This window comes from Apis cerana, linkage group LG7 (genome assembly GCF_029169275.1).
Source record: "Apis cerana isolate GH-2021 linkage group LG7, AcerK_1.0, whole genome shotgun sequence".
NCBI classification, from domain to species: domain Eukaryota; kingdom Metazoa; phylum Arthropoda; class Insecta; order Hymenoptera; family Apidae; genus Apis; species Apis cerana.
In genome coordinates this window covers 11,313,187-11,340,782 of record NC_083858.1, presented here as the reverse complement: position 1 = coordinate 11,340,782, position 27,596 = coordinate 11,313,187, and the positions used below count along the sequence as shown (strand labels likewise).

Genomic DNA, 27,596 nt, shown 5'->3' with positions numbered 1-27,596 from the left:
TAGGAGGGAAATTGATACGTTATCCGCGGCACCGGCAATATAATCAACGTATTTACCCGGTCTGAAAAACAAGTAGCATGCAACGAGCGTATTTATGCGCAACGGCGAAAGGTTTAACGAGGTGCCCGCGGCCATCGTGTACACGGGCTGTAGCCACGTGCACACTCGTGCAATTCAAGACACAACCTTTTCGAACGCCTCTCCACCGCGCATAAAACTCGCCCGTTTCTCGTTCACCGATGTCAACCGGGACTACTTATGGCGTCGACGAAGGAGAGGGAAGCCGGGTTTGTTACACGCGAATTTCTAATCTCGAACCGAGAAACTAGCCGCGCCGAAAGTTTCTATCTCAGAGAGATAGAGAGATTGGCCTCCTTCGATTTTGATTCTTCTACGCCGACTACTTTTCCCTGCCCGAGGAGGAAATTCATTCTTTAGAGACTTTCAAACTTGGTAATTGTCCTGAAATTTAATCCTCTTTCGATCTAACGAAAACTTGCCCGTCTCCCGTTTCACAGCAACAGATCGTCGCATCTTCATCGTGGCCGATTAAGCCGATCTTTAGCCAGTTTACCCAACCTTTCTCCTCTCCTCTCCTCTCGTAGAGGATCGTTGCGTTGGAAATTCTCCGTCAGGGAATAAATGGTCGAAACTTGTGTTCGATTCGAATCCCACTTTCAAACAAGCTCGTTCGTTGGAAATCCGTGGAAGGGTTAAAAAGGAGGATCGAGCTGCTTGTGGAAATGCGGGGATCGCTTGCAACGGTTGGTTACAATGCGTCACGATTTCGGCTTGATCGTTATTAATGGCCGCGCGGTCATTGTGCGGATGCGCTCCACCGTGGCCGATTTCTCACCGATTCATTTTCGGCTGGTTTATCGTGACTGCTCGTTAGCCCAGGATTCTTTTCTCGTTTGTTCCGAGTGAAAATCGTGGACGAATGCAACCGTTCGAGTGGCGCGATTTTTGAGACGCTCGAAAGAGAGAGAGAGAGAGAGAAATCGGGACGAAAAACGAGATATTTTAATTGACTGTGTGAAAAGTTCTTTTAATTTTTTTGTCTTTGTAAAATTTTGTCCAAATTAACAAGTCGTAAATTAGATAGATTATAGATTGTATTATTGATAATTTATTATTGATTACGATCGAACAAACGAAACATCTAGAAATTCTGCGAAATATTGTATCTCTCTTACTAAAAAAAAATATCGTTAAATTATAAGCTTAAACGACTAATAAAAATCCCCTCTCCCCTTTCTCAAAAAAAGGAAAAAAAATGGACGAGATAAATATCAGATGCGTTCACTCGTAGAGGGAAGTACCGGTCGTAAAGCGATAATATTAAAATGCATAAAAAATCGCACGAGCAAACTTTTTAAGGGAAGTTGAAGCCACTTTTCAACCTGATTCACTGCGCGTCAAATCGTGGTCCATTACACCGATTCCTCCCCTCATTCCTCTCGAATAACGCAGATTTTTTTTCCTCCCCGTCCACCCTCCGCGCGATCGCGACGCGGGGGAAACCGTTTGTCATCGGTGCGCGACACGAAAGTATAAATCGTAAAACAGGCGAACCGAGCCACAGGTTGAGCCGAGCTATAAACGAGAATAAAACTTGAACGGCCAAAGTCGCACCCCTTTTCGCGCCCTTCCACCCCCATCTTCCCTCCTTATTCACCGTCCAGACCTTTTATTACGGGGAGAGCACGTAACGAGAAGAACGCACGTAACGATTCTACGTTTCGCACGAGCCAATTTTTCTACGTGTCCAACGACTTCCACGAAACGCTGCATCGCGCACGTGACAGCGGCGGCACGTGGGTGGAGACACGAATTCGTTGATTCCGTTAGATACCGTGGGACGGACGTGCACCGAGCTTTTGCGATTTTTATTCTTCGGCTGGGTGAGAATTTTTTAAATTTCGGTTGACGTGAATGCGATTTCCAATGCGATATACTATTTTCGGATATGTATATATTTTTTTTTTTTTACGTAAATTTTCAAGGGAGAGAAAGGGGATTTAAAATGAAATGAAAATTGAATCGGGTAAATTGATATAACGATAATCATTAGATGTACAGATGGTTAATTAAAGATGATTGAAAAGACGCGATTCCATAAATGTATTGATCCTTTCTTAGAAAGATTCTAAATTATAGAGAAGAAGGATCCAATTATCCACTTAACCATAACTATTTTTCTTATTAAATTTGGTATTCCAAGATCCCTTTTAATAGGTCAAATAATCCACGAATTCTTCCCTCTCATTTGCATAAAAAAAAAAGAAAATCGCATTCAAACTAAATAAAATTGGAAAAAAATTTCTAAATTTTCCAAATACGAAAAATAACTCTCTCTTACGACCCACGGAACAGGAAACCGATTATTGATCTTTGAGATTATCGACATTAGTCTCCTTTGCAGAGGTTGCTGGATCCCATTGTCTCACTTGTGCCGCGAAAAAGTTGAACGGTTCAATAGAATTAAAGGATCACCTACTCATCGTATAGGTGATTTCATCGCTTCGATAAAATACCACGTGCTTCGTGTTCTTAAACGTTTCTTATAAATGCCTATCTCTTTCAACTTTGGAAACTCGATCCAAGCAACCTATTCTAATGCTAGTTCGCCGCATGCACGAAATTTCAAGATCGCGGAGAGGATCTCGCACGAAACGAGGTGGCAGGGAAGCGTATACATAAGCGGGCACGAAAGTTTTAAAGTATTGATTTCTCGGGGATCGGCCACTAATCTTGAACGTCAGCTGAGTTACACCCTTTTTCTCCCCGTTTCCACCTGAACGGAGAAGGCCTCTTGCTCTCCGTTCTATCGGCCCAACGATTGCTCCGTTTTCGAGCCGTACGAATTGACAAATCGAATTCTGCCTCTTGTTTGTTCGTCCAAGCTCTCTCTCTCTCCGTTTACTTCTTTGCACAATCCAGTTTCTCCTCCGGTATTCTCTTCCTACGTGTAGTACGGAGAGAATGGAGTGACGCGATTCAATTTGAAAAAATACGGGAAAACAACCAAGGCGTTGGTAGTCGTCGTCGCGGGGGCGACGAAAAACAATATTTTAACCGTGGAAGGGGCGGCTTCGTCCCTTCGTCCGCTCCAACGAGAACTCCTCCCCTTCAACAATAATAACAAACGTATATACCTGCCGAACGCTTTGCGTGTCGATAAAAGGAACCGCTCGCCTTTGAGCTCCAATCTTCTCGAACCTTTTCCCCCTATTATGTAACATACTTGACTGACTTCTCGCCATTTTGTTGAATTCTGCGTCGATTCTTCAACTTCACTTTCACGGGAAAGAACAACGAGGATCTTGCTCCGATTCGATTAGAGATTAAGAAAGAAAACGAGTAATTGTAACTTCGCGTGGAAAATTTAAAGTTTCCATCTTTCAAAAAACGACCGGTCGTTAAAAAGAAAAAAGACTCGACTTTGAATCACCAATCAAAGAGAAACGCAATGTTTATCCGCTATATTAGATCGTAAGTGCAGTATCTTGACGTCGAACGAGCCGCTTCTCGTAGGAGCCGGTATCGATCGTAAAATTCGCGTTCGAGGATCGTGAGAGAGTTCGTTTCGAAAGGAAAGTATCGTCGTCGGCCAAGTGTGTTCGTTCCCTTTCCGTATGACACACGCCTCGCCTCGTGTCCTCTTATCGTTAAGTAGAATCGATATCGTGTCGCGCCCAGAAGCCCTGGTCACGCCCCTGCAGGTTACTGCACCCATCGTCCTGTCGATCGTTAAATCTTTTCGCGGCTATCACACTCGGTTATTGTATCCTTCGTCCACAACTCGATGACTCGCGACTCGAACCGATATATATATATATATATATGAAATAACACTCGGACGATGATGCACGTTCGATCGTTCCACTCGCGTTGCACGCGTCACCTTATTTGTCCAAGCTCCTTCGTGTCTTCGAGTGGTTAAGAGCCCATCGGGACAAGGTGATAAAGATACGGTAAAGATACGGTAAAGTTGGAAAAGTTTTATAGGGAGTGGGAAATGAAGTTATCATTTCAGAAATTCTGATTTAAATAGTCGTGACTACGGTCCGTGATCGTTGATACTGCTGAGATGGAAATTATTACGCACAGTTGAATTCGTATCGAGCGTATTTGCGTATACGCGTGATGGAATGTATTTTATATCGCTTTTCTTTTTTCTTTATTCCACGATATTTCCTCCTTTCTTTCTTTTTCTCGACGAATTAAATATCGAACGAATTTATGCTTCCGTACGGCGTGGCGTTCGTCCGCGTACTAAACTCGATCGCCCGACTTGTGTTTGTATTCGTGTCGACTGAAATCCACGGTCGTACCGAACACTTTAAGAATAAAAATAAACAATTCCCGCCTCGTGCCTCAAATGTTATTATACGTTCGAGCGTTAAATTTCACGCTCGCTCGAAAATATACTATCTATTCCTCGAATAATTTCTGAAATCTTTTTTTTTTTTTTTTTGCGTATCGCGCATCGTTGTACATTGTCGTACTCGATACACAATGGATTTTGCGTTTCGCGGGAATTTACACGAATCATTCGCCGCGTATCGAAAACGGGGAAAAATCCGTCAGATCGATTTCACGGCCGACTTCGTACATTTATCAAATCCTCCCACCTAGCAGCGATTTAAGCTTAAATCATGCGCCACGTTGCTCGTCACGAAGCTTCTCGATATCCCCTTCGATCCTCTCGCAAAACTCGACGACGATGAAATCGGAAACGAATGCAATGAACATTCTCCTTTGCCTCGAATCCGTGAAAACTCGCCTGTCCCATAAAATCGCCGATCCTCGTATTCCAGAAACGGATCTTTCTTCCTCGATTCGGGACGAGAAAGAAAGAAATCGGCACGGCTGCTTCGCGATTTTCATCGGAGGCGATATACATAGAGTGATATTACGTTGGCTCGCGGCCAACCGACGTGTCCACTGACCCCGATACAACACGCTCGTGCTTCTATGAAGCGGCCGCCACCACCCCTCATCGATCGGCCGGGGGATCGATATTTTAATCCACTTCCCGCGAGGACGGCCGCGCGTGGACGATTGTTCTAACTTTCGGCCCCGACGTTCCCAGTGTCTGACCCCTCTCGTCCGCTCTCGAGCACCGATTAAAATTACATTTGTTCCCTTCCACGCAATCAACGTCAGACTCAACGATCCAATATTTACCCTAGCGGCAGCCGTGGAAGCCGTTTCGGCCCTTCGCGGTTTCAAATCCGAAAAATCAATAGCCGGAAAGGGTCACCGGCCTCGTGAGATGAGCAGCTGTTTGTTAATCGTCGGCCGATCATTTGAGAATGATAATTATCGATCGCTCCCGTAACGCGGGAGGGTTTTGCGAGCTCGGCTTGACCCTTTGAAAATCATTCTAGGTACTCGAAATGCTCTTCACGTACGTGGATTTATGTATAACAATTTTTCGAAATTGTAACTGCAGTTTTTACTTCGTTATCGAAGATCTTATATCCTCGGCGATTAACGAAGAACGAACTCGAAACTGTTACTTGTTAATTTTTTTTCTGTTCAAAGAGAAATGGATAAATAAATTTTCCGCCCCTAGGATGGAGACGAAACACAATGGCAATACCCATCAGGGTAAAATCTACAAGGGAGAAGTTGGAGGACCGCTGTCATTAAACCAAAACCGATCGTCAGGATTATCGGAGAAAGTTGGACGGCAATCTACCCAATCTACCCGATCTACCCCTACGATTAATCGAGGATGGATTAATTGCGAAAGTTTTCATCGATCCTTCTCGCGATTCGTCCCATTCTACATCTTCGCGAGAGACGAACTTAGAAACAAGGGAAAAACGACAATCCTTTTTTGTGGGCCCGCGCGAGCGTGGGCGAGGCAATTAACAGATCACTCCGTGGCAGGCTATCGCTCCGTCACTCGCCCAATTTTTCTTTTTTCTTTTTTCCCCGCCCGTGGCTGTCGCCACGTCCTATTTTGGGCGTGCACCGCCACCATTTCTCAACCGTCGCGTTACACGGGTCGGTGTTCACTAAAATTCTTTCCTTGTTCCCGCGAACGTTATCCGCACGAGACGTGTGTCGACGCATTCCTTAAGCCACCCCACAACTGAGTTGGGAGAGGACAGGCAGTGGAAAAAAGGGCGAAAGGGCGTCGCCTTCGGGCATCGATGACACGGCGACGAAAGAAGTGTGGAAAGAGGAGAAACGAGGGGGAGAAGAGAAACGCCGAATTTCGCACTTTCGGCATTTGCGAACGGAGTAATTAAAAGGAGGATCGAAATTTATTCGTATGTAAAGCCACTCGAATATTTATTAAAAATTGCTGATAATACGTAGCATTCCTCTATTTCATCGTGTAGAGAATTTAATTTTGCAAATTCAAACTTATTCACAACGGGGAGGAAATTTCTTTCCTCAAAAATCGTTGCACGATTTGTTTTTCGATATTCCATTTCGACAACATATTCGTATATAAAGTTCAACGCGCGATACACGTTTTAACGCCGCCTATTCTCGGAAATCGCGTCGATGTGTCGAAAGAAAGAAGAGGGGAAAGAAGACGGAGCGAAGACAGTAACGAAAACAAGGCGTGACGCACGATCGCTACGGAAAGCGAAACTGACATCCACTCTAATTAATATTCGATGCCGCTTATGGGCTCAGGTGTGACCGAGCTTTACCGGATGTTACGAACCTATGGGGATTTTACGAGCTACACGCGAACTCTTCCGCTGCCACCCGTCGTTCCCTTTATCCGCGACGGCTCTTCTTCGGCAGTAAGCCCTCTCTCTCCCTCCCTCTCTCTCGCCCTCTTTCTTTTTCGTGTCCACGAAACCACCTACCACGAGGTTTCATCAACACCCGTACGCACGTCCCCGCGCGTGACTCGCATTTATCCGCCCTTCTTTCTTTTGTTTCTTTTTTTTTTTCGTCCAGCCACGGCCAATTTTCCAAAGTCCAGCGGGCATTAATCATAGAAGAGGCCGGGGCTAATAACCCAGGCTGGATCCCCGTGTGTGCAGGCGGAAGGAAGGAGGAGGAGGGAGGAGTGGTGGAAGACCACCACCATTGTCGTGGCCTGGATACGACGGACCACGGAATCGTGGTGGCCGACGGACGGAAACGGGACCGGAGTTTTCTTCGTGTTAATCAAAAAGAGAAAGAAAAGTGTCATAAAGTCTCGTTGTCTTCCAACGATGATCTATTGGAGCGGTTCCTTCGCGCCTGCACCTTCGCGTTTAATTCTTATCTATTTATCAGGATCGCGTAATTCGTTTGATGTGCGCGCTCGCTTAAAAGGGTGCCGCGGGGGGAAACTGGAAACTTTCTCAAGGAGACCGTGTTTTCGCGCGGATACGATATTGCTTTTACGTGTGGGCAACTGGTACCGCCTATACAATGTCCGACCGGTGAATTTTTACACGTACGAAATTGAAAGGTTCGAGCGAAATTCTTCTCTGATTACAACAACTGCGGCGTAAATATTTTTCTTGGGCGGAATAAAACGTTTACGGACGTAGCAATGGTATTTTTAACTTAACCTTTGCACTCGAGGAACGATTGTCATCGAATTTTTTTGGCTTTTTTTTAACTTTTACAAATGGAAGAGAGATTCTCGAAAACATTCTTTGACACGTATAGGATGTCTTCGTGTAAGAAACTTTTTTATTCCACGAAAATATTAGCCTTTGCACATATCATAAAATTCGTTCGGATTTCAAGACAACGATCAATAATGCGATCAATAATATAATCGGAGAATCATTGGCAAAAGGAATCAAGCGAAAGTGCGACAAGGGAGGAATACTTTTTGGTACGAAACCGGGTTAATCCGGAATATTCGAGAGGTCGACACGCGAGTTGATCAAGGATCTAAATCGTCGATCGAAGCCGAGGAAAGCGCTGCGTCACGCGGGTATAACGGCGAACAATCGCGGTCGCATCCCCGTGTTTTTAACCGGTTCTCGGCCCAAGTTTCGCGTCCAAGTGTGTAGTCGAACGGTAGTCGAACGACCGTTTTTATACGGCGTCCTTTGTTTTCCGCCCTGGACCGGGCCCGATACCAGATAACGATAAAAACGCTTATCTGGCCGTTAATGAAATTTACGATCGCAGGAAACGGCGATTTCGCGGCTGCGTGTATTTTTTTTCTTTTTTTTCCTCCGTTGGCCGCAGAATTATGCGTTTGACCAACTAAACGCGGCAGATTTACAGCCATCGACCGATGCACAAAAGCGAATCCTCTTCTCTGAACTGATATATATGTACGTGTACGTGTATATGTGTATGCGTATAATACGTGGCGAGGAGAGAGACGTCGAAGCGAGTGTTCGCCTGCGGTTTTTAAGATTTCCTCGCGAATAATCTCGAGAGCCATCCGCGTTTCGCGAGAATCAATCCGACTGTAAATAACGGCCCACTCGTAAAATCCGTGGAACGGCAGGGACGTAAAATCCTGGGAGGATCTTTTAGTGTGTTTTAGCCCGATAAACGTGTCGCCCGCTCGATAATAAATAAAAAGCAATTAAATTCCTCCGAGATAGAGATATAAATTTTCGACGAAATTTTCCATTTACATATTTCCCCCCTCCCCCCTCGGGATTTAATTTCGCTAGATCGATAGACTTGGATGTGAACACTCGACATTTAAAACGAGCGGAAAGGTAAAAAATTGATTCTACAATTCTCCCTAGACATATCTAGTTACTTATTGCGAGTTTAAATCGAATATGAGCCTCGGTCCGACTAATTAAACTCGCATTAACGATAAATTTCGAAAAGTTGGAAATACACGCGATTCGTAGGTAAATCGCAATTACGAGAAGTTTTAATCCAAAGAGAAACGAGGATCGAAGGCACCCACAGGAGGATCCACTCGGCGCGGTCCACTCCGCTTCCGGTTTCCTTCCCTCTTCGCGCTTCTTCGACCCCCCTCCCGCAATGATTTCCTCTCTCATATTCTTCCTCCACCCACTCGCGATTGCAACCAGCCTCGTTGATGGTGTTCGGTTTCTGATTATCGGAAATCGATCCCAGCCAGGCCGTTAAGGACACGGTTGACTAAGCGATAGGTGTGCCCTCGCTCGTGCACAAACCTGCACAAATCCTCCTCGCGTTCTTCCTCTCCTCCTCCCTGTTTTCCTTCGTTCCAACACGTTTCCATCCCGCTGTACACCACATTACACACCACCACCGCGGACGGAAGCCTCGCCTCCGTGCGTATTCCATTCGGGGCCAACGATTGGCCCCGCGAGGAAGAAATGGACATTCACGGAGCCCGTTTAATTTCGATAATAAATTCGGCGGGATCCTCTCCCTTTCTTTTTTTCAATCGAAACGTCTCGAGCCTCCTCGAGCGGTGGTGTATTTTCAATTTCTCGTTGGCCACTTTAATAATCGTTAATGTGCGCGCCGCTCGATTTGACTGACGTTCAGGGGAGCAGGAGAACAAGGAGGGAGGTCTCTCGGACAGAAGGAGGCAAATATCGTCGGGGTGTGGAGCGAAGAGCCGGCAGACCGTGGTGCCCACGATTCTTTCCACCCTCCTCTCGATTCGTCCTTCGAACTCGTCCAGGCCGAGGTTCGATTCCCTGATTATCGGAAATCGATCGCCGACGGCCCGTTAAGGACACCGATTCTCGGAAGTCGCCGCGATCCCAGACGCGCCGTGTTCACATTTAAATATCATCGCGAGCCGCCTCCGTGAACTTTCGAAATTCACGGGGAATCGAAGAGGAAGGAAGAAGGGAAAGAAATGGGAATTACGGAGTTGACATTTGGCGCGATGAACAGATGAATTGAGATTATATTCTTGGTATCGTCGACTTATCGGGTATCGATTAATGATTAATTTTTGGAGCCACCATTTCGATTCCAACGGCGACAATATTTATTTGTGATTGATTTCTTTTTAGAATAGCTTTTCTTTATACGTGTAATCTTATCAAGTGTAGAATAATACAATGTCGAATAGTGTGAAAGACGGGCATTTTATTGTGATACTTGCCCTGAGAATTGTTTTATAAAAGTATCACACGAAGAAACAACGATATAGAGTTTGATGATTCAACAAATTTTCTTTCTTTACACGTAAAGATACACATACGAGATATTAAAATATAAATGTTTCGTGTGTCGATTAGTGCGTGAAATCATTTTGAGCTAAATTCTCCGAGCATACGGAAAATGAAATCAAGAGGGTTAACAACCTGGCCCGATAATTCGTCTGTATAAGGAATAAGAGAAAATTCTCACGTTACACCTTATATTTAATTCTCCGACTTACTTCTCCGAAAGAGGAAAGAGAAGAAAGAAAGAGTACGGTCCGCAAAGGGGGAAAATCCCCGATTAGAAATCAAACCACGTCACGTAGCCGTTGCAAGAATACTTTGTCTGCCAACAGGGACCAACAACCTCCGCGTTCCAACCTAGCACACGCTAAATTTCCCTGTCGATTCTTCTCCATTTAAATCCCCGGCACACGCATAAATTTCCCTTTTTAACCCGGACGAATCTTGTGCCCTTTCCACGTGAAAAGGGACTCGAAAACGGGCAGGGAGATAGATGGAGAGAGAGAGGAGAGGCTTTCTAAATTCAACGATTCGTATGCTCGTCCACGAAGGTGGCGAGGTGAAAACGCGAAATTAGGTTCCTTACGAGGCGGCCTTTCTTTGGACAGAGAAATATAGAAAACGGTGGAAAAGGGGGATCGCACAATTGCCGGCGCGGTTGGGCAGAGGCGAAAATTGAGGAGAGGGTCGTTGTAAATTAAATTCGGTTACGGAGGAAGTCGTAACGACCGGCACGTGCCACCCGTGTGTGCACGGCGTTGGATCGCCACGGGAAAAATCTTCCACGTAGGATGGAAGACACCGCGGCCGGGAACTGTGTGTGGGAGTTTCCCTCTCCCTCGTCAGGAAGCGTACGTAGCCGCGCTACGTGATTCGAATTTGTCAACCGGCTCGGCCATGAGCTCAACGGAAGAGGGTCTAATTATAAGCTGATTATAAACCGCGCACGGATTTATTTCCCTTGTCTCTGCGTATACCTCCTCGCCCTGCGACAATTTTTCAACCCCGGTGATTCATCGTTGGGAACCCTTCTATCCGTGTCTTTATTGGAAGGAGTTTGGAAAGCACGGCTCGTACACGGAATTAAAGGCTTCGTCCGTACGGAATGAATAAGTATTATATTTAAAATTAATATATAAAAAAAAATGCGTTACACGTACGAAGATATGGAGGAAATGTGGATGTAAATCATCTTTGAAATCGCTGGAGGGAAGGTAGGTCGGTTTGGCGGAATGAAATCGAGTAATATTTCAAACCTGATGCACGCCGCGTGTATATTCGAATAGGTTATACAACATGGTCGGGTTACGTACAATTTTTCATTCGATTAAATTAAAAAGCGATTCTTCCTCCATGCCATCGAATGCGTCATACTTTTTTCCTTTTTTTTTTTTTCAAACGTGCACGTCCACGTGTGTGCACCCCTGGTCCCGATACGAACTTTAATTACTCGTATCGTTAATTAAATCCGTCTGCGGGCGGTTGACCCCCACCCTCCCTCCCCCACTCTTTCCAAAGGCGCTCGTATTTCAAAAGATCATAATGTCGGAGGTAAATAATACGGGACGTTTCTTCTTCACAGTTTACGCACAATTTTTATTCGGGGCATGAGAGGGGGTGGAGAGAGAGAGAAAGCAGCGTTTTCCTCGTCCGAAACCGCTTCGAACAACCCTCGCGGCTCGACAACCCTTTCGACTTGGATGCATTTCAACGAGGTTTGTCCGAGATTGATGAATCGGAAAACAGTAGTTCAAACCGGGAGGAAAAACGTGGGCAGGGCCGATTAACGTTGACCCCGCGCGAGGGGTCCTCCCTCTCGTTTCGAGCCACCCTCTCTTTGTAATCGATTGCAGCTGAGCAAACGAAACCTCGAAATTAACGGCCCATTACGAATTTAAACGCCGTAATAACCGATCGAGATCTGCCGCGCGCCCGACTATTCGTCACCGAATTCTATTTCTCCCCACCCCTTTCGTTCTTTCACCCCGCCCGTTGTCGATAGGAATGAAATCGCCTCGCCTCGTCGATCGCATCGAGCGTCAATTTTTCTCTACGGGTTAATTCCGGCTTCTGAAACAACGAGACAAGGAACGAACGAGCGGATCCGTGCGAGGTTGCACGCGTTTCGCGTTTGCGATGCTCCGTAGGTGGACCGGTCGTGGTTCTCAGGAAACAGGTGGTTTTTCCACATGGAAACGTTATTATAAGTGATACGAGCTGGTGATACAAATCGTGACACGAGCATTATTAACGCAGTAGAAAATGTTTCTACTTCTCTTTTTTTTTTTTCGTTGTTGCGGAACTGAATAGTTTTTTCGGTGATGTCTTCCATATATTTAATATTTGGTTTATTTAAAATTGTGTTTATTGTATTTTCAACGAATCGTTGTACATATCGTTTTAAGCGTTTTTAGTCGCAATTCTATTGAAATTTTTGCGGATCGCTCGTCTAAATAATTTCCAAGATAATAACAAGAACCTACGCGCTTTGTAATTGCTGCTTTCGAAACTTGTGTTTTTCAAGTTTTCACGTACGATATGAGCGTAGGACAACGAGTTTCGTAAACGTGTTTTCATTCGCTTTACAAAATCGTGTTAAATTATACGGTACCGGATTATCATTAAGTGCGTAGTTAAGACGCTATTCCATCCATAAATATCATAATCACTTTCTTTCATCGCGCCTATTCACCCGAGTCATTTACAAAGAAACCGAAGCGACGATTGATTGTATAAAAATTTGAACTTTTCGATAAACCTTTAATAACCTATCCCGTGCTAGATATCAATTTCCATTACGGAAATGTATATGGAATTTGATAAGCTTTTCGAGAAAAACCCTTAGTGGCTTAAGTCGTTAATGATATCAATTTTTATTTTATTTTCCACTCTATCTCCACTTTCATTTATCTCGATGTAATGATTTATTCAAACGTTTCTATTCTCAACTTTCAATGCTATTACGCCGCATTAAAATTAGAAAAAAATTCAAAGTAATATAATTCCGGTTAAAGTTAATGGTTATCGATCAATAAAAGATCATTAGAAGCGTAAAACTTTATCCTTTCAAACGCTTTTCGATTTAACCCTACTTAACTACTTTCCATTCCTGGGATATAATCGTGTAAACGTGTTAAAGAATAATTTTTTATCATTTCCATCCTATTCGCATCTCGTGATCTATCCTAAACTCCAGACACAAGTACGCACTTTCAGGGAAAAAAAATATAGGTCACTGGGTCACCCATTTATAATTTCCACGCTATCTTGTAAAAAATGCTGTAAAAAACTTTTTGAGTCCTTGTATCTTGGATCTAATCGATCCATATATATGTATATGTACACACATGAAGAGACTTTACGACCTTCTTTATTTTCTGGATCGATGATAAGAAATCAAAATTTCATTTGTGACTAAAGTAAGCAATACGGACACATTCTAGCTATATATAAAACTTTAAAATGTATTTTCGCAAACTATATTACCCTTTCACCATACGCGTAACGTGAGAATAAAACTTAACTCAATTAACGCAATTGAGAACCACTGTCTAATAATCCAAAGCGAGAAGTGTCTCCACCCTATCCATACTTTCACGAGCCAAGTCAACGTCCTCTTTTAATCATTTAACCGTAGAATTCCTGAAAACGACGCTGCACCCATACACGATTTCACGATACTTTTTCGAAGAATCTCCCTCGAGAGCGGCCGCAACGGCCATCCACCGCGGGATTCCGTTCTTTCCTCCGCGTGCGTGGAAGAGAGTAGCACGAAAAAAGGGACTCTTTATTCCTTGGGCGGCGCTTATCGCCGCTATCGGGCGTACACTTGACCAAGACGGGGAGCCGTTCGAAGAGTAAGAAAACGGTCTCGCACGGTGTCTAGATCATCGAAGTGGCGCCAGCATGCAAACGAGGAGACGAGGACTTTGAACCGACTTGGCTACGGCAAACTTGATCTTTTCGGGGAAACGAATTTACGAAACTTTGAATTTTTAGTGGCGCGTATATTTTTAGAGTGCAGTTTGTAAGCAAATCTCGAGTAGTTCTTTTTTATATATATTTTTATATTTTTGCATTCGGTTATGATTTCCTCGCGTGTGGAATAATTTTCGAATTAATTTTTTTTTCTATACCGGCAGAAATTGAGTCGAATTAAAATTGATCGAAAAGGTATTTAAAAACGATTTCGAATAATTGCGAATTATTAAGCAGTTATGGAAACTCATTATGAAATTCTATTATATTCCCTTTCCGTTTCTTTCCGACTTTCTATCAATGAAATTATAATGTATTGCCCATAAAATTTCACTAATTATAGGAAAGTCGAGAAAGTCGTACGATAATTAAAATATAACGGTCAGGATGTCACGTCGTGATTAGGTACTAAGCGACAAAGACCAGAAGCCACGACGTGGCTATATACCGTTACCGCCTTTAGATAACCAGTGTTTGCCTTTTGTATTTGTTATTAATTATCGTTAAACACACATATCTCACGCTCGTTTCCGGTAGAGGTTAACCACGTGGCCGGTTGTATATTTAGCTTAAACTTAAACGCTCGGCTCCAAACCGCACCGACAGGTGGATCGTTAACCTCGTTGCTACTTCTTCGACCCTTGCTCGCCGTTTTTTCACGGTGCTTTCCTGCTTCATGGACGGTGACGAATCTCCCGCCATTTTAACCACAACAACCTGCCTTCGCTTCGCTTCCTAATCCGTCATTCTTATTCTTAATCGAAGAAATCGATTGTATCCTTCTCGCATCTCGATACGAATCACACCGAGAACCGAATGAAAATTTTTGAGTAGCTTGCGAAAAAAGAATCGAGCGTTTCTTCGCCGAACGATGATGAGAGAGGGAGGAGGGTTGAAACGAAACGAGGAGGGTTAAACATTCCTCGCGCGATCGAGGTATCGGTGAAAGACATCGTCGGCGAATACCCTCCTCTCTACGCCTCGAGTCAGGATTGTTAATAATAGGAGAGGCATAAATCAAAGTCCCATTCGCGTCTTTATTGCTCTATTAAACGGGACAGCTGGTGCCTGGCGTCGGTTCGACACGGAAAACCAGCCAGCCAAAGAGAAACGGAGTGAAAGAGAAAGAGAGAGAGAGAGAGAGAGAAAGGGGAAAGTGGTAACACGAAGTGGAAGAGGAAGAGGGACAGGACGAGGCGGATGGCTGCCTCGAAGGGCGGCATTTGTCTATAATACATCGAGGGATGGTGTGAAAACGTGCGGTCTAGAAAGTTATGTCGATCCGTCCTCGGCCTGTAGACGTATCGAGTTAATACCATTAATTTCCGCCAATGATTTCGCCATCGTCCACCCTCGCGTTTCCGTTTCCATTATAAAGGACCCGCGTGGCCCGATCGAAACTTGTTTACATACAAATGCGCTTGCTTTATATCGCGTCTATCTTCTCCCCCCTCTCTATCTCTCTCTCTATAACGCGATTCCAAACTAATTCGCCGCCGGTAATTTTCTATTCGAGCCGAATGCCAAGTCAATTGGCCGGGGCTCCGCCGATTTTCCTGGATGGCCGCGGATCCACGGAGGAATAAGTTCCTTCTCGCCCATTGTAATCTCGTCAAACGAGTTTCCTTCTGATTTACAATTTACCCCGATTGTGTTGTGCATCGAAGTATTTGCATTTGAAGCACTCGAGTCGAATGTAAAATTTTCCGAAAACTTTTCCCAATTTTTCGAGCGAAACGGGGAGGAAGGAGGGCAAGGGTTCGATGAGGGGGGAGGTAGTTGTTTCGAGGGGGTATGGCAAACGGCGCAAACGGCTGTGCACGGATTTCGCCGCTTCGAATTCATAAGGTTGTGGCTGGCGACACGTGTCCGCGAGAGGAGTTGGAACGTCTCGTGCACGTCGGCTTCAGGGTTGATAACATTAATTCCCGTCAACAGGCTCTCGCCAACTCCAATCCTCGGGGGCCCCAGTTGCCGATGTCGAGCGATCGAAACCTGTTTACATACAAATTCGCCCCGTAAAAGGCCAGCTGCGTGGCCGTAATTCCGGCCGTCCGGTTAATTTTCGCGCGACAACAATCCCTCGCCGATTCGACGAAAGGCGAATTTCTGACGGGCGAATTTCATCGCGAATTTCTGTTCTCGCTTGCGCCTGATGATTTTCGAGCAAGTTCAGAATTGGGCTGGTGGGATTAATGCTCGAGAAACGAGGTTGAGAAAGTTGGAATATTGGATATTACTCCGATTGTTCGTTCGGATTAATTATTGTAATGCAAATGATATTATGTACATTATATATATATGTGTGTGTGTTTTGGATAGATTTTGGATAGAGAATGTCGTTTAATATTAAGTAACGAGAAAACTTTTCTAACATAATTAAAGTGAAAATTGACATAATACAAACTCGATTTTATTAAAATTCTTTCACTCGAACAGTATATCTTTGCGTGGTATTATACGTTGCACAAGAAGGAATTCTCGGAGCGGAGAATGCGGATCAAATTGATTAGCATTACTCGCGCTACAGAACTAATACGACAATGGAAACAGATATGCTCAAGCATCGATTGGAAATTTCAACGGTAATAATCACGAGTCGCGCGTGCATGAAATTCTTCTCGAAATTCGTTTCGTAAGTCGATTCTCTCCGTCCTTATTATTACCAAACTCGAGATAATACAACCTTTTCCCTTTACCTTTAATCCCTTGCCGAATCACGAGAAGGAGACGATTCAACGATTCGCACGAAAGTAAGAACGGGGAAGAATGTATAAGAACGGAAGAAAATGGAGGAATACGTTTATTAGAAATATCGCGGGAGAGGAAGGGGGCCTTTTCCACGACAACGCAGCCCCTCCCGTGGAATCGGCCGCGATATATCGTGGAATGCTGTTCCACGTTGAAAATTCCGAGCATCTGGAATCGGGCCAACAAGCATTTTTATTGCCACGAGCCTCTTCTCGTTCGACGTTTCGCTCGGACTACGCGTGCATCGCCGCCAGTCATGAATACTGTCCCTGCCCCCGCCAATAAAATGCCTCGAATTCTTTCCACCTGACGACGTAACGCGGAGAGGTCTCTCGCTCTAATCGGGTTCCCCGATTCTCCTCAACTCGATTCAATTTCGCGATTCACTCGCGCCGTGCCGGCTACGTTTTCACGAATTTACAAAACGTGACGCGTGCAAAGTAGGAGAGAAGAGAAAATTTTCTCTCATCCGGGGCAGATGCGAGGGGAGAGAGAGAGAGAGAGAGTGTGTGTACAAAGCTTCGAAAATCCCCCACGGATCCGCCGATTTTGCGGGCCAGAGTCGACGTTAGACACGCTTCAGGGAGCATTAGGAGAGCCTCGAGAAACCGTCGTTCTCGAACCTGCATTTCTAAGCTCTCTCTTCCCGGGCCGCCTCTCCCTCTCTCTCTCTCTTTCTCTCTCTCTCGGCCTGCCCTCGTTACGCTTTAACGGCAATAATCTTCCCCGTATTTCGCGTTAGCCGCGTTCTATTCTGACACATCGTGCGTAACTCACCGAGGTAACGATCCGGAAATACCGGGACTGAAAAATGATAATCGCAGTTCGGCTGAATTACAGCGGAATTTTCGTTTGTACGAATAAGTAGTAGGTTCGTATCGATGTAGGTAATTCTCCTCAATGGATGTAATTTTTCGTTCGTGTTTATATTCGATGCATCCACTTTCTTTCTATTTATTTCTATTTACAATTTTTTTACGATAGTCGCAATGATAAATGGTAACTATTATAGAATGATTAATATCGGTATTTATACTGTACAAATTTATTATATTTCATTATATGGATAATTACCAGAAGAGGACTTTTCGTTAAATAATTTTGGACACGTTCCACACTGTGGCTGTCAATTATAATTTTGGATAATTTTACAGACCCAAAAATTGCTCACTTAATTCGACGAATTAATTGTTTATCGCGCAGAAGAAATGTTCACGTAGATAACGATATCGGACGCTAATAATAAAATAAGATCTCGTTCGTATATAACCGGGGAGGAAAGAATATTTTCATAGCGAGTGGTGCTTCGTAGCGCGAGTATCGGCGATACTCGATAGAGGCCGAGGCGTGATGGCCCGTGGTGCACGAGGATGCACGAGGATGCGCGTCTCTGCCTGTGAGAATCGGTGCGCGAAATCAGATTCGATCACGAGCCGCCTCCATCCCGTCGCACGAACCGAGTCACGCGGATCTGTGTACATCGTTTCTCGAGCATCCGAGAAGATCTTCCACGCTCTCGAGCATGCCGAACCGCGACAAAGGGAGCACGCTGCGAATTAATAAGCCGGCTCTCCTTCTAAACGCGCCCGAACAAGTCCCCTGTTCGACCCCCACGTCGATGATCCCGTCGGCAATCCGTTCATAATGCGCCGCAGCTGAAACTATCCGGTGAAGAGGGTCACGTTTATAAAAGGCCTCTGCTCCATTGTCGGGATCTAGTTTTTCCTAGGCGTGGACCCGGAGGGACCGAGTGACTTTGGGCCCCCTCTTCCTCTCCCCTCTTCGAGGAGAAAAAAATATATCGTTGCCAACGGTCCATTCAACGATATTGTTGTCTAAAAGCTGAAGAGAGTAAGACTCGAACTCTCGTCGATCGCACGATTGTTTGAGATTGTTTCGTAATTATCGCGTGGTTGGGATGAACGAGCAAGTTTCGGTTTAAGGAAAAGTTTCTTTTTATATTTTATATTCTATCGACGAAAATAGTAACGCGTTGCATCGCGCGCAATTACGTCTTAAACTTAGCAATGAATGCTATTATGCATTTCCATATTGATTCATTTCATCGCCCACGAGCCAACTATGGTAATCATGGTGTGTCTTAGACGGCCCAACACAGCTTTGAGAGCTTTGTATCTTGATAGGATAATAGGTTAAATCTGTTATCGCTATTGCAACATTAAAATAAATAAATCCCGTGGAAAAAATGGAACGAGCGATGGATCACGGAGAAGGAGGGGAAAAGTTTGATTCTCGGCCGGTGCGTGCTCACGCTCCAGCAAAGGTTTATTCGAAGAGACTGCGATTTGCGCCCAGGCCTCGGGTGTTCCTCTCCGTGGGACGTCCTATTATCGTGCTCTTCTCTTTATCCCCGTCCCTCTTTCCTTTCTTTCCTTTCTTTTTTCTTCTCTTTTTTTCTCTCGCGACTCCCTGCCTCGACTAAGTGGATTATCAGAGATATCCGTTTGATCTTTATCCGAGGGAGCGGCCTCGGATAAACTTCCGAACCGTCTCAACCGGCCTCGTACAGGTGCACGGAATAAATCCTTTTCGTTTAATCCTGCGCGCTCCCTGACAATCGGGGACAGGCATGCTCGTTCGATGCATTGAATTTTTCACGGCACAATCTTCGTCAAAGTGTCAAAGTGTCCTTTGCCGAAAATCATCTAACGACATTCTACGATCCTTTCCTTTTTCTCTTTCTCTTCTTTCAGGGGATGCAAATATATCTAACGATTTATCTTCGCTATTCTTACGTCAATAATTTTCATCCTGGAAACAGAAATCGTGGAAATAGGAATCGCTTTCGTTCACAAGGAGATAACACCGTCCCCGTTTATTCCTTCCCCCTCCGTTCACGCAATTGTTCCCTCTAATTACTCCTAGCCAACCGGTGTTCCACGTTGTATGCGACACGAGCGAGAACTCGTGGTATCGATTAAACTCCGCCTCCCCTTCCCTCCCTTCGTGCGTGTCGGTTGTAGAGTCGTTTTCACCGGAGAACGATTCTCCGCGACTTAGGTGGAATAGTCAAGCGAGGAGGGAGGAGAGGAGGAGGAGGAGAAAGAAGGTGATGGCGGGTTGGTTTGTCGGCGGGGCCCGGGGAACGATGACTTCCTTCTCCGCCGAGGGGTTTCGATTCAATGGGGTCGCGATGATCCGACAATGGAGCCGCCCCGAGTTTGGACCGGGGGGAAAAAGAACTTCTTCCATAAGGGGTTTTCTGGAGGGATCTCTCCGGCGAAATAACGAGTCACGCTCGTCCACGGTGGCACCACGGATCCTCCTCCGTGTCGAGGAGGGACGAAGCGACGCGAGGATGACGCGGTCGAGGTGAAAGGAAAGGGGGAGAAGGATGAGGGGAGGGTGAAAGGGTGGAAAAAAAAGGAAGGAAGGAGACGTGTGACAATCTTATTGTCGCCGTCTCTCGTATCCGCGAGAAAAATCGTTTCTTCCTCTCCCGCCGCGAACATCCAACAATGAGAACCTTTTCTCTCTTTCACTCCCCTCTCCCCTTCTCCCTCGCCGCCAGTTTCGCCTCGTCTATTTTTCTATCCCCTTCGCGCCTTCGATTCCGTTCGTCCGTCACCCGTCCCTCGGCGCGCAAAAAGCAGTTAAAGCGATTAAAGTCCCCGAAAGCTCGGCGAGAGAAAGAGAGAGAGGCGCGATAGATAGCCTTGCGAGTTCCTTTTGCCCGGGATCTCTCCTCCACTTTCTCTTTTTTTTTCTACTTCTTCCGTTTCCCGTCCTCGGGAGCTGGGGGTGGTTTGGAAAGAGGGGGAGGAGGTGCAAGAGCTGGGATATTGCGACCCGCGCTGGAATTGCCCCGGGCAATTGCACCGGAATCTAACTTCCATTCGGGCTTATTATTTGAACAGGAGTGGTGGCACGCCACCTCGATGGCTTAACGCTCCTCCGCTTCCGATCCTCGGCCTCTCTCTCTTTAATCCGAGGCGGCTAACTCTTTCCACCTTCGAAGCGATCGATGCTTCACGGACAATGCGATCTGGATCGATCTTGTAGGAGATTTCAGCAGTTGGTATTCGAGCGAGAGGTATACGAAGCTGGTACTCTCGCTTTCTTAATCTAGAAATCTTAAATCTAGGAGAATTGTTGAATCAAAAATTCCGATCAAATCAAATCGCTGGAATTTCGAAATAGATTTTGTCTACGATGAATTAAAATTTTTCAAGAATCTCTGTTACAATTCTCGTAAGCGTTCGAAGACACGGGAGAAGGAAGTAGTGGTAGAACCGATATAAAGGAAATCTGTTTCACGATGGGGTGCTAAGGATCCGAGTCCGACAACGAGGCGGTAGGTCGTAAGAGCGCTTGACGAGAAGCAGAGGTTCCTCTCTCTGTATTTATACGATCTTAAGAACCGTGTAAGCCTGAGCACCTATTATTCCCTACGATCCACCGTACACAACCTATATTCAATTTGTCCAAAAGTCCGATTCCAAATCGTACGCCTGAATGAACGCGTTGTGTTCAAACAATAAGCTTGGTTAAAAAGCTCGTAGTCGTCGAAACGCAAAAGTTTTGCTCCTCGAAGCTCCTCACTCCATATATATATATATATCTATCCTCTCCCGATAAAATCACTCGAGCGGATAATTCTCTAATCTGCAGCTCGTAACCGAGAATTAACTAACACTTTCACCCTGTCGTCGAGCGGACGGAAGGAAGGCCCGAACGAAAATCTCGATGAACTCGCGGCAACGAGGCGTGATCAAGGTCGTGCGCTAATAATCCCCCGATCGTTCGGTGGTTGGGAGTCAAGGGTCAAGGATTAAATCTGTAAAGCGTCGCGCAGCGAGCGTCGTCTCCGGACCGGAAGAGCAATTACCATTGATTGACCTGCTCGCGTGGTGCTCGCCAACCGTGTAACGGGATTAATAAAGGTCTCGAACGTTCAACAATCCACGGAGTGAGGGAAGGAAGCTCCCCTATCCTGGAGCGGAAGGGGGGGAAAGCAGAGGCACGTGCTTTCTCGAGCTTCCTTCCAACGCGTCCAATCGTCGCTTTTTCCATTCTCCTCTCTTTCTTCCCTCCTTTTCCTTTTCTCTCGTTCTTGCCTCTTTCCTTCCTTTCTTTCTCAACCGACGCTAATTGCTCGAGCAACAGCGCGACACGGCAAATTAAGAAGCGAGCGATCGAGGAGCAACCTTTTGTCGGAGCTAATGCTCTCGACTTAGCGGCGGTTAATTGGTACAATATCCTCGACCGCCCTCGACTCTCGGCTGAACGAACCGCGGTTTTTTAACGACGAACGGTCGGATTTAATCGGCCGACGAGCTTTAATAATCGATCGAATCGAATGGAACGATTCGAAATTAAGATGCGAACGTGTTAAACGCCAAATATTACGCGCGATGTCATGGAAGAATATATATCGAGGCCGATATATCTGGCCGAGGGAGGAACGATCACCATCGACGCTGAAAATATTTCTTTTTTTCTTCTTATCCTTATCCCTTATCCGTCCCCCTCCTCCTTTCCCCTCCCGATTCTCAACCGTTGCTTTCGTTAGGTCCCTTTTTAATCGCTGTCGCAGCTCGCCGCTCGCAGAACGAAGCGGTAATTGGACCGGACTGGATCGTAGTCACAAAGTCGATAACCCGGCGTAATTGAATCCGTAAGCAGACTGTCGATCAACGACGGGTCCCCGAGAAACCCGGCCCCGCAGAGTTCGGGGATGAATGAGAATGCTCGGCCTCGGGTTTTTGCAGCTGGCAGCAAAGGAAAAGATGAAAAAGTTCGGAGTGGAGGAGAGGGCTGTTCCCGTTCACCGGGACACCGGGGATATCGCCCCGTTTCGCCGTGATTTTTTTCGTTTAATCGCGCGCCACCCTCCCTCCCCGGATATTCCCTAAGTATATACGTAGAGACGTGCAACTACGGGGGCGAGGGGAGGGGCACACGCGAGCGGGAAAGGAGGAGGAGGGGGATCGAGCGATCCTGGATAAGGGATAATATTGTGGCAGGAGAAAAGGAAGGAAACCTTTTGCTTTCGTTCAACGCGAGCGATTACGAACATCGAAAAGGATACGTCTTCATTTTTGCGGGACAAATAGAGCTCCGCGTTCCCTGCGTTTCGGTCGTGCACCTTTTGACTATTATTCCATCGAATGCGACTGGGATATTTTTTTCTTTTTTTTATTTCTATCGTCGACTCTTCGTCCCGCCACTGTCGTTTTTTCCGTAGAATTTAACGCGAGCGTTCGTTGGAATATTTTATGCTCCGTTGCTCGGACTACTCGCGGGGACGAACGCTCGGAAATCGGTGGATGCTCGTGAATAATACGACCCCCTCCAATCCCTTGGTTAAATTTTGCATGGCCGCTATTACTACTATTACTATACCCAATTGTTCGCCATTTCATAAATCTCTAAATCGGTACGTAACGTAAAGTTAACGTACACGGTGGGGGATTAGTTTGCGCTCGATGGTATAAAATTTATGATATCGCGTCTGAGCTTTGGATGGACCGAGAAAGAGAGGGAGAGAATAAGAGAGGATTGAGAGAGAGAAAGAGAGAGACTATCTAATTATCCCGTAATACGTTATCCGGAAGATTAAATGAAATTGGGAAACTTCGTGGACGAGGGTAATGACTAAGCGATTTATTTAACTTTTGTCTCGCATATCCAATATCCTTTCTCCTCTCTCTTTTTCATTCATTCATTATTTTTATTAAACCGTAGACACGACGGATCTCTTTTCTGCTACACATTTTCTCTAATTAGTTAAGTGAAAATCCTTGAACACAACTTGTCGAACTAAAAAATCTTGGAAATCGATCGAAAGTCCAAACTGCTTGCCTCGAGTAAATAAATTTAAAACGATTCCAATTCCCGGATCAAAAAACCATTTCGCCTAGAATAGGAGCGGTCAACGATACGCGTATATACGAAACGGTATATATCGTCCGACCCTCCTCGGATTCGTGTAATCCGGACCGTGTCATGCCGGAAATTTCTCTCCATATGACGCATAATGTGGGACATAAGGTTGAAGGGGGATCGAGGCAGCCGGGCTTTGTGGTCTCGGAGCGAGATAAAACTGCCTCCAACGATACAACGACGACCTTCTACATCGTAGCGTGGAAGAGAATTTCTCTCTCTCTCTCTGCGCGCAAAGGGGGAGGGAAAAAGAGAGAGAGAGTAAGATATCCCCTTCCACGATTCTTCTGGCCGCCTCCCTCGCCGGTGAGCACAGAAGAGAGCACGGAATGAAAACGTTCGCCCGAACAGAATAATTCATTGTCCTGCTGAAACCGGCGGTGCTTCACGCTTGTTTGGGGAGCGGATTCATCTGGTTCGAGGCAGAGCGGCGGTGATCCTCCACGGAGGCGGCCTCCCCCCGGAACTCGCGTCCGGATAATCCACCCGTGCCTCCGTCTCCAACGTTTGTTTTGAATTCTTAAAGCGCAGCGCCGCGACAGCGCCTCATTGTTTCCACCTTCGTCCCCCGTGATCGTCGGGTACGCGCGCGATTGTGGCGCGCATTTCCCTCCCCCACCCCACGCTCGAAATTGATTCCGTGGATCGCGGCACACAGCGGCGAGGCTCGCGGCTATTCAACGGCCATGACTCCGGAAACTGAAGCGAGATCGTACGATTGTCTACTACGTGCACGTTCCCGAGATGCAACCGCGTTAAGGGATTTCTTCGAAAATGTTCTCCCGACAAAAGGCGTCTACACTCGACTCGATGATGGAACAGCGATGCGAGAGGAGAATTAAGGGAGGGGAAATTTCGAATTTCTCTGTAAGAATGTCGAAATGTCAAATTGGAAGTTTCGGAAAATCGTCGATTACGTCGCTTTTCTTTAATAAATATTGAGTATAAGAAACGGAGTTGAAGGATTTGTTCGAAAATATTCTTAGTAAAGGCGTCTAGAACTCGATGATGGAAGAGCTATGCGAGAGAAAAATTGAGGGGAAATTTCGAATTTCTCTGGAAGAATATATCGAAATATCAAATTGGAAGTTTTGGAAATTCATCAATTACGTCGCTTTTCTTTGATAAATATTGAGTATAAGAAACAAAGTTGGTAGAATTTTGAAAGATTTCTTCGAAAATATTCTTAATAAAGGCGTCTACACTCGATTCGATGATGGAACAGCGAGAGGAAAATTAAGAGAGGAGGGAAATTTCGAATTTCTCTGTAAAAAGGAATATCGAAATATCAAATTGAAAGTTTTGGAAACTCGTCGATTACGTCGCTTTCCTTTGATAAGTGTACAAAATGTTGAGTATAAGGAAGTTGATTGATTAAAGAATTTCTTCGAGGAAAAAAAATACGACTCGAGAAGAGAGATCAGAAAATTAAGAGGAGAAAGGGAAAATTTGAATGATTCGAATTTCTCTATAGGAATGTATAAGAACTTATCAAAATTAAAAGTTTTTAGAAATTCGATTATATCTATTTCCTCCGACGAGTTGATTGCTTAAGGTTGATCTCTTCGAAAATATTCTCTAGACAAAGGGTGTCTGTACTCGACTGAATGATAGAAAAGCGACGCGACAAAAGAGATCGAAAAATTATTAAAAGATGAAATTTTTCTTTCGAAATGTTGAGTTACAAGAAAGTCAAGTTAGTTTAGTTAGCTCGTCCATCGAACTCTCACGGTTGCGTTGAGAAAATGATGAAAAAAAAAAAAAAAAAAGAAAAAAAAGGTAGGGATGCAAGTGTATAGGGTCACGGGAAAAATAGACAATGGACGAGGAATAGGGTAAAAAGGGAATATGAGAGTGAAATGGAATACGAAATGAAGGGAGGCTTCTTGTGTCCACGTCGCGCTGTCCGTCAAGGTGGTGGTCACCACCACCTCGTTCCCACCTCTCTCTGTGTATATACCTTCCTTTTCGTTTCATCCACACCACGCGCACGACACCCATCATCCTCCTTTCCTCTCCACGCCGGGGAGACCGCCTCCCCGACCCTACACGGCACGCGTTGTATGTCCGGTCCCGGTTTCCCCTTTACTTTCACGTTTTTGTATGCGGGGTGAGCAGCCCCGCCGCACGGTGGCCGATGTTCGAAAGGGAGAGGGAGAGGTAGAGAGAGAGGGGGAGAGAAAGTTCAGAGAAGCGTGTGGTGACGGGGAGGAAGGTAGGAGGGTGAGAGAGAAATCCTCAAAAGGCACAAAGGACGCCCGCATGCATTAAAGGGTAACAATTCCTTCAGAGACAGAGACCGATTCTATTCGTGGTCTGACGTTTGGGAAATTCGTCTGCCTGTTGGCCACGCGACCCATCCACTTTTTTTCCCCCCTTCCCCTATTCTTCTCCTTTTTCTTCTCTCGTCTCTCTTCCTTTTCTTTTTCTTTCTTTCCTTTTTTTTCTTCCTTTTCTTTTTGCCTTCCCTCCCTCGTACGGATAACGCGCGCGTTTCATCCATACAACTGCAGGAGGACGCGTTTAGGTGCGCGAGGAGACGGACCTGCATGTTAATTTCACGCTAGACCTGGCCCCTTTGTCCTTCCCTTGCCCGAGAATGACGAATTATGGCGCGCGGGGAACGTGAAAATAGAGGGGAAGAGGCGTACTTTGCGCCTCTGTATCCATCTCGGTTGTTGTAGAGATATCCACTTTGGAGAGATTTTGCTCTCCAAGGTTGTTATGAATCCGTGGGTTTTCCTTTTTTTCTTTTTTTTTTTTTTTTAGATGTTCCGATTACGGGATCTTTTTTCCTTTTTCCCCCTACGAACGAGATAAGAAAAATACGCTCGGGGCGATATGAAAATCGTGGAAATAAAAACTTCGGATTTTCATAGAGATAAAGTCTCGCGAAATTACTACCGGCCGATGAATGTTTAAAAGATGAATTTTTCTTCAGGATTTATTTTCTAATATTCGAAAGAGTGTAAATAAATAACGCGATCTGACAATCGTACGCACGCAATGAAATATATCAAACAACGCAAAAAAAAAGAAACTCGATCGATTTGTGCCAATTCCGGAGAAGTTCGTTAAATTTACCATTCACGAAGAAAAAGAATCCCCTCTGAAAAAGAAATATCATTCTTCCTATCGTTCACGCCGTTAATTAATCCATTTTCAGAGTAAAGGAAACAAAATCTCCAATTATCTTTCGAAACGAACTGCCCATTAACAAAAAGACCATTGGCATTTCCTCTTCGATCAATTATTTCCTCTCATCGAACAAGCCGTCGAACAAGCAATCAGCTTCGAAAAAACGGTTCTCTAACGGGTTCACCGTGCGAAATTCCCACTCCGACGATTATGCATCTCTCGAATCTCTCGCGAGGGTTTTCGTGTTCAAGCTCACGCACGATCGTGCATCTGGAATTGATTGCGGCTTACGTTTAAATGCCGTGGAGACCGACCGGCTCTATAAAGTCGCCACGCCGGAAATTATAACTCGGATGCCGCGGCGGGCCGCGTAAAACGCCCCCTTTTACGAAATAATTTACCAGCCCGACTCGTTAGCGCGGCATTCAAAGTGAGACGCAAAGGAAGAGTCTTGTTAGCCACGGGTGTATCTCTCTCGTTTTATCCCTTTCCATCTTCGACTCCTTGTCAGTTCCTTGGGGCGATCCACGGATTTTTCGGGCGAAACTGTACGAGTCGAGTGTCCATGATCCACCTTTTACAGTCTCTAATTGATGCATCGAGATTTGCATAAAGCCAAGCCAGGCCAAGCTGTTGACACCTTGGAGAAATTTTAACGTTGCCCCCGCCGATACGTGCGTTGATAAAGTGGCCAATATCTTTGCAGTTTTAACGTTCTTTTTTTTTTTTTTTACAAACGAAGAAATATCA

The 27,596-nt window shown here is 45.4% G+C and overlaps 1 protein-coding gene across 5 annotated transcripts in view; it reads right to left on the bottom strand.

Moving 5' to 3' along the window:
* The window catches only part of LOC107999465 (discoidin domain-containing receptor 2), a 245,550-nt gene that overhangs the window by 86,965 nt on the left and 130,989 nt on the right, over positions 1-27,596 (bottom strand). The window contains exon 1 of one of the 5 annotated variants that reach the window (XM_062077202.1): positions 3,159-7,538. The exons of the other annotated variants lie outside the window; for them this stretch is intronic. The gene's annotated coding sequence lies outside the window, so the exon portion shown is untranslated. Of the gene's footprint in view, positions 1-3,158; positions 7,539-27,596 lie in introns of those variants that run through there. 5 annotated transcript variants of the gene reach the window in all.